This window comes from Cryptomeria japonica, chromosome 6 (assembly GCF_030272615.1).
Source record: "Cryptomeria japonica chromosome 6, Sugi_1.0, whole genome shotgun sequence".
Lineage (NCBI taxonomy): Eukaryota > Viridiplantae > Streptophyta > Pinopsida > Cupressales > Cupressaceae > Cryptomeria > Cryptomeria japonica.
This window is the reverse complement of record NC_081410.1, coordinates 161,818,599-161,836,722: the sequence shown is the minus strand read 5'-3', so window position 1 is coordinate 161,836,722 and position 18,124 is coordinate 161,818,599.

Below are 18,124 nucleotides of genomic sequence, written 5' to 3'. Positions count from 1 at the left end.
TTTATCACCATAATAACTTTCAACTTTCATAGGACCACAAAGATTAGTGTGCACAAGATCTAAAATTCCCTTAGAAGTGTAAGACTTACTTGTAAAGCTCGATCTTGTCATCTTACCCATCTGGCATCCTCGGCACATAGCATTCTCGGGTTTTTCAAGACTCGGTAGACCTCTTACTTGGTGCTTCTTACTTATTTTGATTAGATTATCAAAATTTACATGATAAAACCTTTTATGCCATAACCAGGTATCATCTATCTTTGCATACAAACACTTGTTACGAGTTGAGTCAAGGTGAAATGTGTTACCTTTTGTTTGTGTCTCAGTAGCAGCTAACTTTCCATTCTTGTCATGAACTTTGACAATTCCTTTCTGAAATTCTATTTGGTAACCTGTGTTTTTTAGCTGTGCTACACTCAACAAATTATATTTCAAACCTTCAACCCAATAAACATCATTTCATCTTGCATTGTCAAGAAGTGTTATTGATCCTTTACCTTTCACCGGACATGGTGCATCATTACCAAATCTAACATAGCCTCCATCATAATCTTCTAATATAACAAACTTGTGTTTATCTCCTATCATATGATGTGAGCATCCACTATCTATGATCCAAGAATCATTAGTGTTTATGTGAGATATTAGGGCTTTTTCTTCATACCTTTCTTCATCTGATCCATCTTTGATAGCCACATAAACTACTTCCTCTGTATCAGTTTCATCTGATTTGTCATCATTGGATTCCTCATCGGCTATTAAGCATGTCTTTCTATCTCTTCTTATGAAGTCTCGGTGTCCTTTGTAATGATTATCTTTTTTCCTGTCATCTCGGTAATCTCTCCTTTCAGTAGAATCTTTGTCAGGACAGTTAGAAGCCATATGTCCTATTTTATCACAATTGAAACATTTCAAAGGTAGTTTTCCTTTGTACTTACCTTTACCTCTCGGTAACTTTTTGGCTAATAGTGCTTCAAACTCTTCTTTCTTTCTGATTTCCTCATACAGTTTGTGTACTTCTTCCAGGTTCTTACAAAATCTTTCACTTGCTCCACTATGATCTCCTTCAGAGTACTTATACTTTCTTTCATTGTAATCATTAGATTCATCAAGATGAAAAGAACTAAATGCAGATTCAACTTTATTTATTGAAGATCCACTGTTATCAAAGTTACATAACTCAAATGCATGTAGCTTACCAATAGTAGCATCTAAAGAAACTAGCATATTAGGTACAGACCTCAATTCATTGATTGCAGAGACTCGGATTGCATAAGCTGGTAGAAGGGTTCTTAACAACTTACTTGTTATATCCTTTTCTTAAATAGTTCCACCTGCTCCTTTGATTTGATTAACAATCTCCTTTAGTCTTGTATTGTACTGAGTTATGTTCTCACCTTCATTCATCCTCAAGGATTCAAGTTGTCCTCTTAGACTATCTACTTTTTCTCTTTGAACATGTTCATCTCCTTCATATACAGATATGAGCTTATCCCACATTGCCTTTGCATCATTGCAGCCTTCTAGATCATTAAACTCTGAGTCGGTCAATGCAGATGTTATTTCAATCATTGCTTGAATATGTTCTTGCTTTGCCTTTATCTCTTCCATAGTCAATGGATAGGTGCTTGGTGTAACAAAATCATTCTCCAGATAGTATACATCGTACTCTCCAACTCCTGATAGATGCAACTTCATTCTTTTCTGCCATGTAGAGAAACTTGACTTGTTTAGCTTCGATGCATCCCTCTTATACATCTTTGGATGTTTAACTCAAGTGCCTTTAAACTTTTCTTCCAGAGTCCAAAGCTCTGATACCAATTGATAGTTCTGATACTTAATATAATTATAGATCCAATAGTCAACAAGATGAGAGGGGGGTGGTGAATCATACAAACTTAATCAACCATAAAACATCAGATTCAACCTCAGTAACATATACTTCTGTAATAAAACCAAAACTGTTAAACATGCAAACTCAAAAGCATATAAACATCATAAACCTCATAATACCGGATTTAAAGTGGAAACCCAAATAGGGAAAAACCACTGTGGGATTTCAGACCCACTAAGAAATATACTCTTCTAGAGTATGCTCAATTAAAAGAAAATCCTATTAAAGATTACAAACACATTGCTAGATGTGACCCGGTTAAGGGATTTCCCTCAGATCTGTTAGGATCTTCACCTTGTTATAAGTGACCTTGTTAAAGGATTTCAAACACTCAATCAGAATGTCACCTTGCTAGAGGGTTTTACAAGACTATTAAGTCCACTCGGTTAAGATATTTTCTGTCACTTTCACAAAATAATAGTAATAAAAATCTATCTCCAACTTCACATCTAAAATGCTAAAGAAAATTCTAATTTGCTCAATATAATCTAGACATAGAACTAATCTTTTCCATCTATTGGGCTCCTATACTCTGCTATACAAATAGGTCTTCAAGCTTCTGTGCTCGGTAATCACTATGTAGCATCCTTGTGCATACACTTGCCCGCATACATTGTTTATCAACAGTTCCCTATTTATAAACAATTAGCTAACCGCTTAATCTCCTTGATCACACTTCCCATGATCAATCATAGCCATCAGATCTTCAATCTTGTCCAGGTTCAATGCATCTTTCGATCTATAAAATGTTTTAACCCCCCTTGGAACTTGCATATATTTCTTGGAACTTGTGCTAGGGTATTGTGGTTCAATCTGCATTGTAGATCTTCATGCCGACTTTCCTTTGCCATAGATTCATTAACAAACTTCATGCACGACATACCAATCATTTAATCAGTTCCAGCTCATCAGCTTCCTTTATTAAATAGCGCATGTAAACATTTAATGCATTCTGTTATAGCTAGGTTACAACTCGGTAACAACTCGGTGAATACTAAACTTCACTCGGTAGACATTCTACCTTCGTTAACCGATAGCGATAACCTTAGGGTTTACCGACTAGGTTCTTTGCTTGATAACATAGTATAGTATTAACCTTACAATTTACAACATATGTATGATGTTAAAACAATCTAAACATCATGATCTCATCATTGTCTGACTCGGTAATAGTTGCCCATTGAATACCTTATTCATCCCCTTATTCATCATAATCTTTCCTATGTCTTTTACCGACATCTTTATATTCTTTAAATCATACTTCTCAAGATATGGCAACATCATACTGAATTAGAAAATAATTTCTTGACATCAATGACAAAATAATAATATCAAGACAGTAAACATCCTTAATCAGTTATATCCATAATCATCAACAACCTTTTCAATATCCTTATTGAAATGTCAACAATCTTTCATTGTCTGTTATAATGCTATATTGCCAACAAAAACTGCACATTGAACTGAAGAAGAACTAAACTAAAAGGAATTTTTTTTGGTTGATAAAAGATTCATCATAGTCCGAGGATGCTCCTACATCACTTGCCCTTCCTATCCTTCTACCTTGGTATTTGGACTTGTCAAAGGGAATATGCTACCCCTTCCAATCCGATTTTCTTAATTCCTGCCATGGAATAAACATAATAACAAATTCCTTGACAAAACAAAACTAATTAGTATCAATATTGTTCATGATATCTTGGTCTTGTCTCTCAAATTGCCTTGGAGACTCTTTCCACTCCTTTACAACAACACCTAGATTCACAACCTTATCATCTAGTTCAACACTATTATTCCTCAACATTAGTATACCTCTCAAGTTTTTCAATTTGATTATTAGACTCAAACAACTGAAAATGACATGGGGATTCATACACATCTACGTCTATAGTTTCCTTTTCAACTTCTTGAATACTTGATGATATCAAAACAGTCATAGGTGTGATTACCTCCTCATTTTTTACCTCTTTTATTGTTGTTGTACTTTTTTGCCTTTTCCTCTTTTGAATGGTCCTTTTGATGGGCCATGTGATCTTCTTTATAAGTGTCAGGTGCCAACTTTGTTGTATTCTTGCCTCTAATTCTTCCATCTCTTTCCTTATCTGTTCTAATTCTTGTCTCAACTCTCTACTCTCATTTTGCCTCCTCTCTTTTTCTTTCCTCTTTCTCTTTTCCTCTTCTTGTTTCTTCTTCCATGAATCATCACTTCACAATTAATCCCTCAATGCATTCACCAATTCTCTATCTTGTGGCTTCATCTTGCCTCACCTAGGTCTCTCCTCTTTTCATCTACCTAGTCTTTTGGAAACCAATCATTAGGTTATCCTCTTCAACCTGAACCAACACACACACACAAACACCAAACTTTCTTTCCCAAACCTTTTGAGCTCCAATACTACTTTTATGTAGAGGTGTGGGTAACATCAATCAACATACAAGTTATACTTAAATTAATTCAAGGTGCATTCCAATTACACCACTTGGATACACTGCTTCTTTGGTCTTTTTCACACATTTCATCTAAACTTCAGCAAAGGAATATAATATTGTCCTGAGCATGGCCTCTCACTATGGATTTTGATGGCACACAAGTCATTATTATATGAAACAACTCAACAACGTATTATTTTATTAAACCCTCATGACAACATTTACTATGAAAAATCACACAAAAACATCCATATCTTTCCCAAATGATAAAATAACGCAAATTCCTTTGTAGGAGCCTTGTGAAAAAAATGTAAAGAAGACTTTCACCAAGTTTGAGCCTTTTTGGATGATGCAATATAACATTATAGTTTTCTTAATGCTTGTTGGAAACCCTAGTTTTATCATAGAACTTCTCTCACTAAAAATGTCATAAATCATTCAACAATTATTAAAATTAGATTAGATAAAAATTAAATGAAACTAGACTAATCTCTCCACCTTTTCCCATTGGTTTCAAACTGTTATTGTATCTTACCAATCCATACCATACGTTTCATTCAAACAGTTATAGAAACATTTGTCATTCAGAACAACCTGCATCAAAAATGACATATATTACACAAAAATCAATCACATTTAATGAGACAAAAATATTTGGAAACTAGAAAAAAATGTCTTTCCATCCATATATTATAGTTCTCAATATGAGGCCATCAAAAGGTCGTACAATGACATGTTTCAGGCTGCAAATTCTGAAAACTTCAAAAAGCAATGTAAGGATGCTACAAAAATAAGTTCCTTCTTTATTCCATCCTTCTCCAAACCTCTCCAACCTCTAAATTAGAGTTTTTGAAAAAAAATTATATAATTTTCATCTTAGTAAACTACCCAACTAACCTACAACTACCCATAAACAACTTTTAACAAACTTTTAAAAAGTTGTCATCAAGTTGCAAACGTTGCCTTGAGAATGTTGACAACTTTGGAGCAACTTTTACAATTTTTATTCAAATGAATCAAAACTTGACATAATGATCATGATAAGTCACAAATGACCTTAAAAACATTAAACAACACACAAAAAAAGATAAAAGATAAAATTTTCCTCTTGGAGGCATATTAGGTGTTGAGGGTGCTCCTGCACCAAGATGTGATAAGAACAAGAACATTCATATTTAAAATGTAGATTATAAACTAAATATTTCCTACTAAGTTTTAATATGAAATTAATTTTTCACCTTCAGATAATTTGTTTCATTAAGTACTTTTTAAAAGTCAGTGGTTGGTCGAATGGCGAATGGATTGGGATGAGGGAGATGGATTTGCATGTGTGTGGATGTCATGCTAGGGCCGACGTGCCCTATCCTATGTCATGCGCTCTTCTTGCTTCGTTCAAGGGGGGGGGAGGTTTCTGGCTTGCTAGGAGTCAATTTTCGCTTGCCCGTGGTCAGGTTTTCTGGGTTGTTGCTGGGTTGTTTTTTCAACCTTTTTCTGTTTCTTCTGCTCTTGGTTGCCATTGGTGTGTGTGGGGTTTTGGGGTTGGGTTTTCCGCCCCTCTTTTTTTTCTTCTTTTGGTATTTTCTCTGGATCCATAGAGAATAGAGGCTTATCCTCTTCTTAGATGGTCTCTGGAGATCTAGATATGGCATATCTGTCTCATTTGATGCATGCATGTGGAAAGGAACACATTGGTCATTCCCAATCAGGGGCAAGTATCTCCTCTTCGAAAGAGCCTTTTCGCATGAAAAAGGTGAATGGTTGTTTGGAGAGATCCCAAGATCGTCTAGTCCTGGTTTTCAACCTAAGCAAATTTTAGAGGATGTTGAATATTGGTGCAATCATGCTCTCATATGCAAATTTATCGGCCTTCGCCTCTCTATACTTATTTTAGAGTCTTGGGCACACCATGTATAGAATCCTGAAGGAGACATGGAGCTACGTATGGCAGCGAATAACTATTTTCTAGTTATTTTTTCCAACCTGGTAGACAGGAACAAGGATTTTGAGGGTGGCCCTTATTTTTTCAACCAGGTGGGACTCTTTATCAAGCCTTCACATATTGCCTTTAATTTTGCTGAGGAACTTCCCTCTCATGTGCCCATGTGGATCTGATTGCCGAGGCTTCCCTTGGAATTCTGGAGAGAAGACATTCTTCACTCAATCTCACTGTTTCTTGGTAAACCTATGGGTTTGGCTTCATAAACTCAAGATTGAAAGGTGATTTATTACGCTCGTATATGTGTAGAATTTGATTTAAATAATCCTTTGCCAAACTCTATGGAAATCTGTTTGGGGACATCTTCTTGGATTCAACAGTTGGACTATGAGACCCTGCCATTTAGATACAGAATTTGTCATGAATATGGTCATTTACAGTGGAGATGTCCCAGAAATAAATCTTCTAAACAGGTTGTTTCCGATCCTCCTCAATCTATTCTGGGGAAAGATAAGGGGAAATCCCCTATGCCTAATGGCCATGCAGATAAACATGGCTTCATTCCTGTCAAACCTCGGAATAAAGACAAGGGAAAGAACAAAACCTGGTTTGATAGCCCAAATGATGTCACCCTAAATAGGTTTGAGGTTCTAGAGGATTTAATCCAAGAGGAAGGAGTTCCAATTGAAATGTCCTTGGGTGCCCAATTTTACCATGAGGTGCTAGATGGGGATTCCATGAAAGAGGGTCAGGCTCTATCTTTGGAGAATCAACAGGATTTTCAAATGGTTATGGATTTGCCTTCCCATGTTCAGGGCAACAGAGATCTTATTGAGTCACAGGTCCCTGAAGGTGCAGTGGTCATGGCATCTACTCCTCCTTCCACTATAGTGGCCTCAGGTTCAGTGAAGAGCAACAAAGCCCCACCTATTTTAGGCTTGCAGCAGAAGACCCTCAAAAAGGGTTCTTTAGACAAACCTTTAAGGAGTGGACAAAAAATGGATCAGGAAAAGGTTAAGCTTATTGGTGATACTTTGGTTTAGTCGGGGTCTATGAAGCCAATTGATTCCCACTTCTCTCAACCACATAAATGATTGTGCTCTCCTAGAATGTAAGGGGGTTGAACAACATCCCTAGACAAAAGGTTGTTCGCAGATTAATTGACTCTAAGTCTTTTGATGTTGTTTTTATTCAGGAAACCAAGCTTTCAATGGATGGTTTGTCCAGTTGTGCTTTGTGTGTCTGGTCATGGGGCCTTTGGTAGGGAGTGAGCTCTAATGGCAGTTTAGGGGGGTTGCTTGCTTCTGGAACCCAAGGAAATTTTCCCCTTTGTGGTGGTTTTCTAGAAGGTCTTCCATTTCTATGGTCGTTTCTAACTTTGAGACTGGAGAAAGATGCCTCTTCTCTAATATTTATGCTCCTATTGATCTTGTGAGTAAGCCTCATCTTTGGGTTCACATAAATCTTATTCGGGCTCAAGATCATTTTCTCCCCTAGATTTTGGCTAGAGATTTTAATGTTGTTACTAGTTTGGAGGAAAAGCGAGGTGGGTTATTCAAGCTTGATCCTTCCTCAAATTTACTCAGAGATATTATTGGTCTCTTGAATCTCATTGATGTGAAGCCAATTAATGGTGTCTTTACATGGAATAATAGGAGGAGTAGTGTTGATTCTATCTCTGAAAGGCTTGATATATTTTTGGTTTCTTGCTATTGGGTGCATGATAGGTGGTCCACCAGTTCAGAAATTCTTGATTGGAGGGGTTCTAATCATTGGCCTATTAAGCTTTCTATTACATCTTTTAGAACCTCCAAAAATCCCTCTTTCAAATTTCAATTGATGTAGCTTCTTGATCAGTAATTGAGGGATCTTATGGTTGATTGGTGGTATGAAGGGGTGCCTACCCACGGGTGGGATATGTACTCCATTGGGAAGAGATTACAACATGTAAAATATAGGCTGAAGAGGTGTAATAAACAATGTTTTGGGAACTTGCATAGACACAAGATGATGGCTCAATCCAAGCTAGATGAGGTTACGCATCAAATTAGGGATAAAGGGATGATTGTGGAGCTCAGTATGGTCAAGTCCCTTGCTCTAAAGGACTTATAAGAGTGGGAGTTGCGTTAGGAGATTTTCTGGAAACAAAAGTCTCATGTGGATTGGCTCCAAGAAGGTGATAGAAACACTATTTTTTATCATAATTTTGTGAAGGCTTGGAGGTATGATAACTCTATTACCTCTCTCATTTCTTCAGAAGGGGTTCATATTTCATCTAAAGAATAAATTGCTATAGAAGCTGTCATTTTTTTTTAATTTGTTTACCAAAGAGGATCCTGAAGCTATGGTGGAAGAGAGGGCCATTTTAAACTGTATTCCCCCTCTTGTCTCTGTTGAAATGAATGATTCTCTCTTGCACCCCATTTTATTGTCTGAACTTGAGGGGGTTGTGTTTCAAATGAAAAAAGGCAAGGCTCTTGGCCCTGACAGGTTTCCTATTGATTTTTTTCAAGAATTTTGGGAGATTATAAAGTATGATCTTCTAGATGTGGTTCAAGAATCTCATAGGAATAAATAAATTCACAAATCTATGAATTATACCTTCTTGGCTCTCATTCCTAAGAAGGAGGGGGCTAATAGCATGGATCAGTACAAGCCTATTGCTTTATGTAATGTTGTCTACAAGATAATCACTAAACTGATTGCTGAACGACTCAAACCTCTCCTCTGCACTTTGGTTTCTAAGGAGAAAGGTGGTTTCATTGATGGAAGATAGATCCTTGATGGAGTTGTGATAGAAATGGAGGCTATTCATTTGATGGCTTCCTCTAAGGAGAAGGCTATGTTTCTTAAACTTGACATGGCCAAAGCTTATGATAGGGTAAGTTGGGATTTCTTACAGAAGATCCTTTTGGATTTTGGTTTTCGAGAAGAGTTGGTGAATTGGGTTCTTAGTTGTGTGACTTCTACCTCTTTCTCAGTTCTTATTAATGGGGAACCTTCAGAATTTTTTAGCGCTTCGTGGGGTCTTCGACAAGGGGACCCTTTATCTCCCTATTTATTTATTCTCATGGTTGAAGGTCTTGGTAGATTTCTCCATTCCCAGGTGAGACATGGTCTTATTCAGGGATGGACTTGGAGTAATTCTCTACCTCCCTACTCTCATCTTTAGTTTGTGAATGACACAAGTTTGATGGGTAGGGCCAGAATCAATGAGGCAGTGAATTTCAGGAGAGCTTTGGATATCTAATGCAAAGCCTCAGGTCAAAAAATTAATGAAGATAAATCATCCATATATTTATTTAACACCCCTCAGCTTATTCAGAATAGGATTGCCAGGATCCTCTGATTTCAAACGAGGTCCCTTCCTTTGTTGCATCTTGGGATTCCTTTAGATTTGGGGGTTCAGCGTGGAGATTTTTGGCAAGGAATTTTGGATAAATTTTGTTGTAAGGTTAATCATTGGACGTACAGGTGGTTATCCTATGTTGGAAGAGTGATTCTTCAGAAGACTGTGGTGCATGCACTTCCCATTTATAGGTTTTTTGTGCAGGCTCCCCCCTCCAACTTTGTGAGAGAGTTCGATGCTCTTTCCCATCATTTTCTTTGGTCTGGTAGTTTTCTTTCTTCTAAGTGGATTTTAGTTAAATGGGACTCTATTTGTAGACCGAGACATGCTAGGGGTTTTGGCCTCAGATCTATTGCTTTGGTTAGGAAGGCCTTGGTGGCTAAGTTGTATTAGAAGTGGTGTAACAATCAGGATCAGGACTGGGCCAATATTTTAACCCACAAGTATCTCCCTGGTGCTAATGATTATGAGGTTCCTCGTCTTAGTTTAGTGGGAATAGGCTCTTGTTCTGGGGTACTCTTAAAAAAGGTGCCCAACTTATTAAAGATGGCCATTTCTGGATTTGTAATAGAGGCTCTGAAGCTCTTTTTTGGTATGACTCTTGGGATGGCCACCCTCCTATTCTATCTAGTTATCCACACCTTTAGCCTCTTTGCAACATTTTCACTGATGTTGGATGGGTTAAGGTGGAGAATTTTAAAACGGTTAGGCGCATTAGACAGGTTGAGGTGACTTGTTGGAAGGATCCCCTTGAATGGCCCTTGGGTGGTTCAGATGAAGATCGTGTGGTGTTGGTTAGTATCTTGGATGGTAGGTTATGTAGTTCCCTCAAGGAGAGAGATATTTTGGCTTGGGGTCCTAATCCAAAAGGCAAGTTTTTAGTTGCTAAAGGTTATGCTCAGCTTGATAGGCAATTGCATGGCCTGATGGATGTTCCCTAGTGGAAGAAGGTTTGGAATAGCTTCTCTTGGCCAAAATGTAATTTCTTCTTATGGCTGGTTGCTGAGAGGAAATGCCTCACGTGGGAGAATCTTCGTAAGAGAGGCTTCCAGGGACCATCTATCTATTATCTTTATATGTATAATAAGGAAGATTGCTCCAAGCTCCCAGTTGTTTTTTCTATGCCCTTTCTCTAGGGAGATTTGGCACAAGTGGTGGGAGGCTTGGCAACAAGCTTGTTTTCATGCTACCTCCTTAATTGAATTTTGGGATAGCTTGGGCAGACCCCCAGTAAAGACTTCTTTTCTTCAAGTGGCTCGGGCTATTGGGCCATCCCTTATTATCTGGAATTTGTGGCCCGAAAGGAATCGGAGGGTCTTTTGTGATTCATGTATAGGGAGTCCTCATTTGTGGCAGAAGATAGTTAATAGGCTTTAGGAGACAATCTCGGCTAAGTGCAATTTGTCTAAAAATGTTGATCTAGGTGATTATGCTATTGTAAGGAATCTACAATTGGAAAACATTAAAATGGACTATGCTATTGGAAATAGATCTCAACATGCAAAGCAACGGATAAGTAGAGATGGAAGGTGGATTCCCCCTCCTGTGGGAATCTTAAAAATTAATACAGATGGCTCTTCCCGTGGGAATCCTAGACATGCAGGTTTTGGAGGTATGGGTAGAGATGATAATAGTTGTGCATTTTTCTTCTTCTCTATTTATATTGGGCATCACTCTAACAATCTTATGGAGGCCCTAGCTATTTAGATTGTTGTTGAGAAAGGTTGTTCTTTAGGATGGAGGAAGATTATTTGTGAGTCGGATTCTCAAATTGTTGTGGACATGTTGAACAAACAAAATTTGAAGATGTGAGTTGGCAATTAGCTTATGTGGTCAGACATATTTTACAATTGTGTAATACATTGGAATTTGTCTCCTTTTGTCATACTACCATGGAGTGGAATAGAGTGGCTGATTGTTTGGCCAAGTGGCTTCTGAGCATGTTGATAGTTGGGATTTTAGTGGAAGGGATAATCTACCTCCTGATTATCTTGAAACTTTAGACAAGTTAATGCTAGAAGACAGGATGATGCAAGAGAACCCAGTGGTGTAGGATCAATTTCCCTTTTATGTTTGTTTCATTTTCATTGTCATTTTTGAGGCCCTTCGACGCTCCGAATGAGCCTGGTTTTTGGTGTAAATCCAAAGTAGCTGGCCCTACTTAGTGCAACATCATCTTTCTAAGGGCTTTCTGAAAAGGTATTATCATGGGAAATTCGACGGTCGGATCTATTGCTATGGTCACTAGACTTTGTAGTGGTGGTTTTGGTGGTTCTTTTAGGATCCTTTTAGTTTTTGTTGTTGTCTTGGTGGGCCTAAGGCATGTTCTTTGTAATTCTGTGATTTCTGAATAAACCTTTACCCCTTTTTTCGAAAAAAAAAAAGTCACTGGTTAAAAATAATTAAGAACATATATTACAATTATACAGTTTTGGTGATTTTTGAATACATTAGTCTTGAAAAATTAATCAATAAACATGCACATCACTTAAGGTCCCCCCAAAAAACTCAATGTATTAAAAAATTGAAAAAATATGTTTTCAAAAACATATGAAGATATATTAAAATAAAAGAAGATCAAAATTTTAACTTATTTGAATTATAAAAAAATTATATGATTGAAAAAATAGTAACTATTTTTTATTGCAAATATATTTTATAGAATGTTGTGATAAATTATATAATTTCGATAATGATAAAATTTTGACATTTTAATTATAATCTAAAAAAATATTGTTTTCCCTTTTGCATGCACATACCAATCTAGAATGGTTGCTAAAGGCTTCAATAAAAATGGTGACGTTGATTATGAAAAAAAACTTGCCCATGTGCCATTAAATAAAAATAGGTAGAATTGTTATTTCTTTGGTTTCTATTCTCAAACATCATCTTCTTCAAATGGATAACATTTTATATATATATATATATATATATATATATACATCAACAAATGTATAGGATAAACCATTTGTTTTTTAAGATAAAAACCATATAAGTTGAAGAAGATTCTTTATGGTTGTTAAAAAATATGATTGGTAAGGTTTTTCACTTTATGGTTTTAAAAAATTTAAATTGGATCTAAAATTTTATGTGAAGAGATCCAAGTGATATTTTTGTTGTCCTGGTTTATGTAGATTATTTTATATTGGACAATTTTGAGTTGATAATTGCTTTGAAGTAATATCTTAAAAGAAAAATTAAAAAGATTGTTTTGGGATTTGAAATATTTTCTTAATTTTCAATTTTGTAGATTACATGATAGATTCATGTCATAATCAAAATATGTGATCTTGATTTTGATTGAACAGATATAATTCTACTCTCTTTTAGAACTAAATTAATATTAATTGGAATTACTCATTGAAGATCATAGATTGTTTATTATATAGAAAATTAATTTGTACTATAATTAAATTATCACACATTCTAAACCAAACATACATTTCGCTTGAACAACTCATAGCTTTTTTTTTCTCCCATCAAGGATTCTTCTAGATTGTGGTTCACAAAAAGAAAATAGGTCATTCTCTTCCTTTGTTAAGGTCTCATAATGTTCCTCTGCATCTACTTCTTGGTGAGATCTTCATGTGCTATTTTGTTGTAATTTGTCTAATCTATAACAATTTTATGTCAAGATTCATATAAGAGATCAAAGAAAGCCATTTTATTAGAGAGAGAGAGAGGGGGGGGGGGGGGGTATTATAGATGACAGGAAATATATTAATGATTATGTTTTTAAGTCAAGCCCTCTTAAATAGAGTAGCAAAGAAATCCAAATGTTAAAATGTATTTATGTGAAAAAATAATAATGATAAAAGCGAAAAAAAATTACTTTATATGAAATAATTTTGATTGAAAATATCTTTTTTTCTTTTCTTAAGATAAAAGTGGATGAGACCACTAAAATTATATTAATTATATATATTTTTTAAAAGTGTCTGGTTCAAAGAGCACTGAAGGGAAAGAACCAGTAAGAAAACCCTTCAGTATTGCTCAAGAAAACATAAGCCTATCTACCCATTACAAAAAGCCCATAGGCATACCAAACGCCCCAAATACATTGCAATACATTGCCATCCGCATTAGATATAAAGGAAGCTTTAAGAATCATTCTAACAGGGAGCATCTGAAGATGGAGTCAAGATTGTCCACCAAAAAGCAGTGCCATCTCCCCAAAATCCAACCTGTCTAAATACCACAAGAATCCAAAGATCTGAAGAAAGACAAACTCACAGCCATGAGAGAACCAAGAACAAGAGATCTTGCCATCACAAATATAGTGAGCAAACATAGACATATCCAAATAAGAAGAAGGGAAGGATATTGATGACCCTCAGGAAGAAGGATGAGACCGAACCAAAGGATAATCCAAAGTAGTAACCAAAGGAGCAATATCAAAATAAGAAATCCCCTGCAATACCACATTAACTGCTCTTTCCAATTCCTTAGAAAAAGCCACCAAATTTTGCAAGTATTCTCCATAGAAAGCAGAACATGATGTTAGAGTGAAAAGCAAGACAAAGATTGAATGAAAGCCATAAGTGCCTACCAACAAACAATATAACTAAGAACGAGATCACCATGTCATAATTATCCCATCATGAAAGAGATATGCTAAAATGAAGATGGTCACGCAATGATAAAGCCAACGGATACCATAATATCCCCAATCATTAGATCAATAACCTGAAACATCGATAGATCATGATGCCAAATGAAGCGAAGAGAAAAACAAGTGCATAAGGTACGAAAGATTGATGGAAAGGCATCAACCAACCAGTCACACCAAAAAATGATTACCAAAAACAGAGGAACAAACAGATATAATACAAGTACCCCTGTCGTACAGATACTGATTAATATGTAATGATTGCCTTAAGCCAAAGATCCCAAACTTACAAAAGAAGTTCCAAAAAATCCCGCCAACCAAGAAAACCAAAAACTGACCACTCAATTGAGAAAGAAAAATGCCACTAACCAAACTAAAGAGACCCCTCCTACCCCCGGACTTTGTGTGAAGAAACTACCAAATATGACTACAACAGGCATGCTACCATAAGGCAAGACAACATCCCCCCTATAGCCATATAGGGAAGTAATCAACACATAAAGCATGGAGACATGAGAAGGTACAAATACAATAGGCATTTCAGATCAGTAGAAGAAAAACCCAACCAAAATCCTACTTCATGAGTAATATTTGAATAGCACAAAATTGTCATGAAGGCCAACACCTTTACTACATATACTAATGAAGCATAGATAGTGAAGTAGGTTTTCAAGAAGGAGGACCTCCTAAAAAAAGCATCTTCATGCAAGATGCAAGAATGTCCGAGGGAGAAACCTCTAGGAAATCAACACCCTCAACAATAGCCTTATTTGCTAAAAAACCCGCAATGACATTGATCTCCCTAAAACAATGCGAAATAGAAAAAGTGGAAAAGCAATTTAACTGCTGAAGAATGTGATCTAAGAAATATTGAAGATACCAAGATAGACATTTCTTAGCTACAACCGCTTGAGACACCACCATGGAATCACCTTCAATAACAATGTCTTTAATGTTTAATGAAAGAGCGAGATCAAGCCCAAAGGATAAAGCCTGAAACTCAACCATATTATTTGTACCATACCCAATTTGTTTACCCACAACTTTGATGACATTTGAAGAATGATAAAAAATAACTACTCCAATACTAGACTTTCTTGGATTCCCCTTGGAAGCCCCATCAAACTGAAGTTTGAATGAAGGGAATGGAGGGGGAGACCATTTGGCCAATTTTCATTTAACCAAAGAAGATAGACCTCCTGATACAGCCCCATGGGAAGGCATCAAATGAAGTGCAGACCATTTCCAAGTAACCTGATTATCCCAATGAGAGAAAGAATTGAGATGATCTAAGTTTTTATGAATGAAAGAAAGTACCACCTCACTGATGGAGGTTTGAATTTCACCAATTACTTCAGACAAAGTGGCATTTTTATGTTTAAAAATTCTAGAATTTCTTTCAAGCCAAATATTCCAAATCACCAGTGATGGGGCCACAACCCAAAGGGATGAATAAAATGATGAGGAAAACAACAAGGGCCAGGCCATGAAATGCGAAAGTAGATTGGGACCTATCGCAGAAGACCAACCAAGCATGCGAAATATCCAATACCAACACTCAGAAGCAAATGGACAAAACAAGAAAAGATGATCCATGGATTCCATACAATGACCACAAAAAACACAAGGAAATACAGCTGTAATACCATTATTCATAAAAAAATAAAAAATAAAAAGATTGATATTCATTAAACCTTATTCAAATTTAAATTATTAATTTACAATATTAACATAGTGACAAACAAACAAGTGATAGATTTTTAAAAAAATTATAAAAATCAAAATAATAAAGCTATAAAGAATTGCTTAGAATAATAAAAATGGATATTTATAAAAGAAGATACAATACTCTACATATTTTTTAATATTTAATTTAAAAATTAATTTTTAATTATGTAAATTTTTATTTATTTTTTTCTATATTTTGTTTATTATTTTTGTTAAAAGAATAGAGATATGTCTTTATTAATTGTAATATACAATTAAATTTTCATGTCTATTGTCTTGTATTTTGATTGTAATATTATTATAATTTTAATTTATTAATAGTATTAGAAGATATTTTAAGTATTTTAAGTCTTTCTTAATTAATATTAGCCTTGTTAGACATTCAAAATATATTAAATGTTCTAGAGATTTGGGTATGTTGGTGAAGTTGAATAATTTAGAATAAACACATCAAAAATATAATTTTACAAGATGTAAGGTCCATTCAATATAAAATAAATGAAGTTGAAATTTAGCCACATAAAAGTTTGGCAATGTGGTGAAGGTCTCTTAGTCATGAAAATTAAGTAAAAAGGAAATGATTTATCATAGTTCCATTATTGTAACTACAAATAAAATGTTCAAGTTTGTTAAATTTTAAATTAGCATGTTTGATCTTCATTAACTTGAAAAGTCTTATATAGTTTTTACCAAAAACATGCTAATTAATTTAGAATGTATTGCAGAAATATCATGTCTCTAATTATTGAATTTTACTTTCATAATTTCCTTAATTTCCATTTATTTGAAAGGAAACACCTTCAAATAAACTATTTTTTGTTTTCCTTTCATTGAATAGACTACCACACTCCATGAGTTTGTTTTAAAGAAAAAATAATTTTTTATTTTTACTTTCATCTTGTATGCTTAATTTTACTTTGATATGTAGATATAAGTGTAGAAGAAAGAGAAAATGTTATCTTGGTGAATTTAACCTTATTTATTATCAATAACTAAAATTTATACAATATTAAATATCTCTTAGAAAGAAAGATTGTACTAACTCACAACATCTCTCATATGGAATGAGTATATATAAGAAGTCAAAATAATAATAAGAGAACTTCTTGTGTCTTCTAGACAATCAAGGCAATCAAATCTGAAAAATCTTTATTTAGAATGTTAAGCTTATAATGACATTTTGTCTATTAACATTATCTTTGAAGGGATGGTATTACAATTTTGGTTTAGTAAAATATTGAGAAGTGTTGGGTATATGAAGCCCAACTGTCACATGACTATATGCCTCCCCCAATCTCTTCGTTTGATGCCTGAATAAATATATAAATGACTGGGTGCAGTCCATGTATTGCATATTGAGATAGTAGTTAATATAGATTTCCCTGCTTTAAGTGTGAACGTAGGCAATCTGTCGAACCACGATAAATTGTGTACCTCATTTGTCTTTGTCTGTGAATTCATTGTTATGTTTCTGCTCTTCTGATTCATTTCTAAATCGTAACAATTGGTATCAGAGCCATGTTGGCTTGAGCAGAGATGGAGGAAGAATGAGAAGGTAAAACTTATAACTTCTATAGGCAGTTTTATATTCCATGTAAAACTATGCTTCAAGAGCCACGTACATTGGTGGGATGGCTGGAAGAAAGAGGGGAACTCAGTTGACAAGGAGAATCTAGCAGAAGAGAAGGATGTTGGGATTCTCATTTTCTCTTCTCTTGAGCAAGCTTTGGCACTTATTGGCCAAATTGTTAATGGTCGGGAAGATGTTGGCATTCGTTTAGTGAAGGTTGAACGCCACAATACCTCAGTTGGAGTTGAAAATAGTCGCTATATAGACACTGGGATTTCTTAGCAGAAAGATATTGGAAAAGAGGTTGTTGTTGAAGAGGATGAACTCAAAAGATTGTCAGAGGAAGAGTGTATACCATTGGAGATCCAAGTTTAATCTGTTGTTGACTCTTGGGATGAGGAGGGTGCAGATTAGAGTGAGGTAGCAGAGCAATGAAGCCTGAGAGAAATTGTGGCTTCGGAGGGCTCTGCAGATGGCATGGCCTTGGCAAAAATAAAGAGGCACTCCCATGACGATGATGATGGCAATAGACTTAGGTATTCTTCTTCAATGGAAGATAGTAGGAAGGAAATGGCAAATGCACAAGGCATAAATATCGAAGATGATGA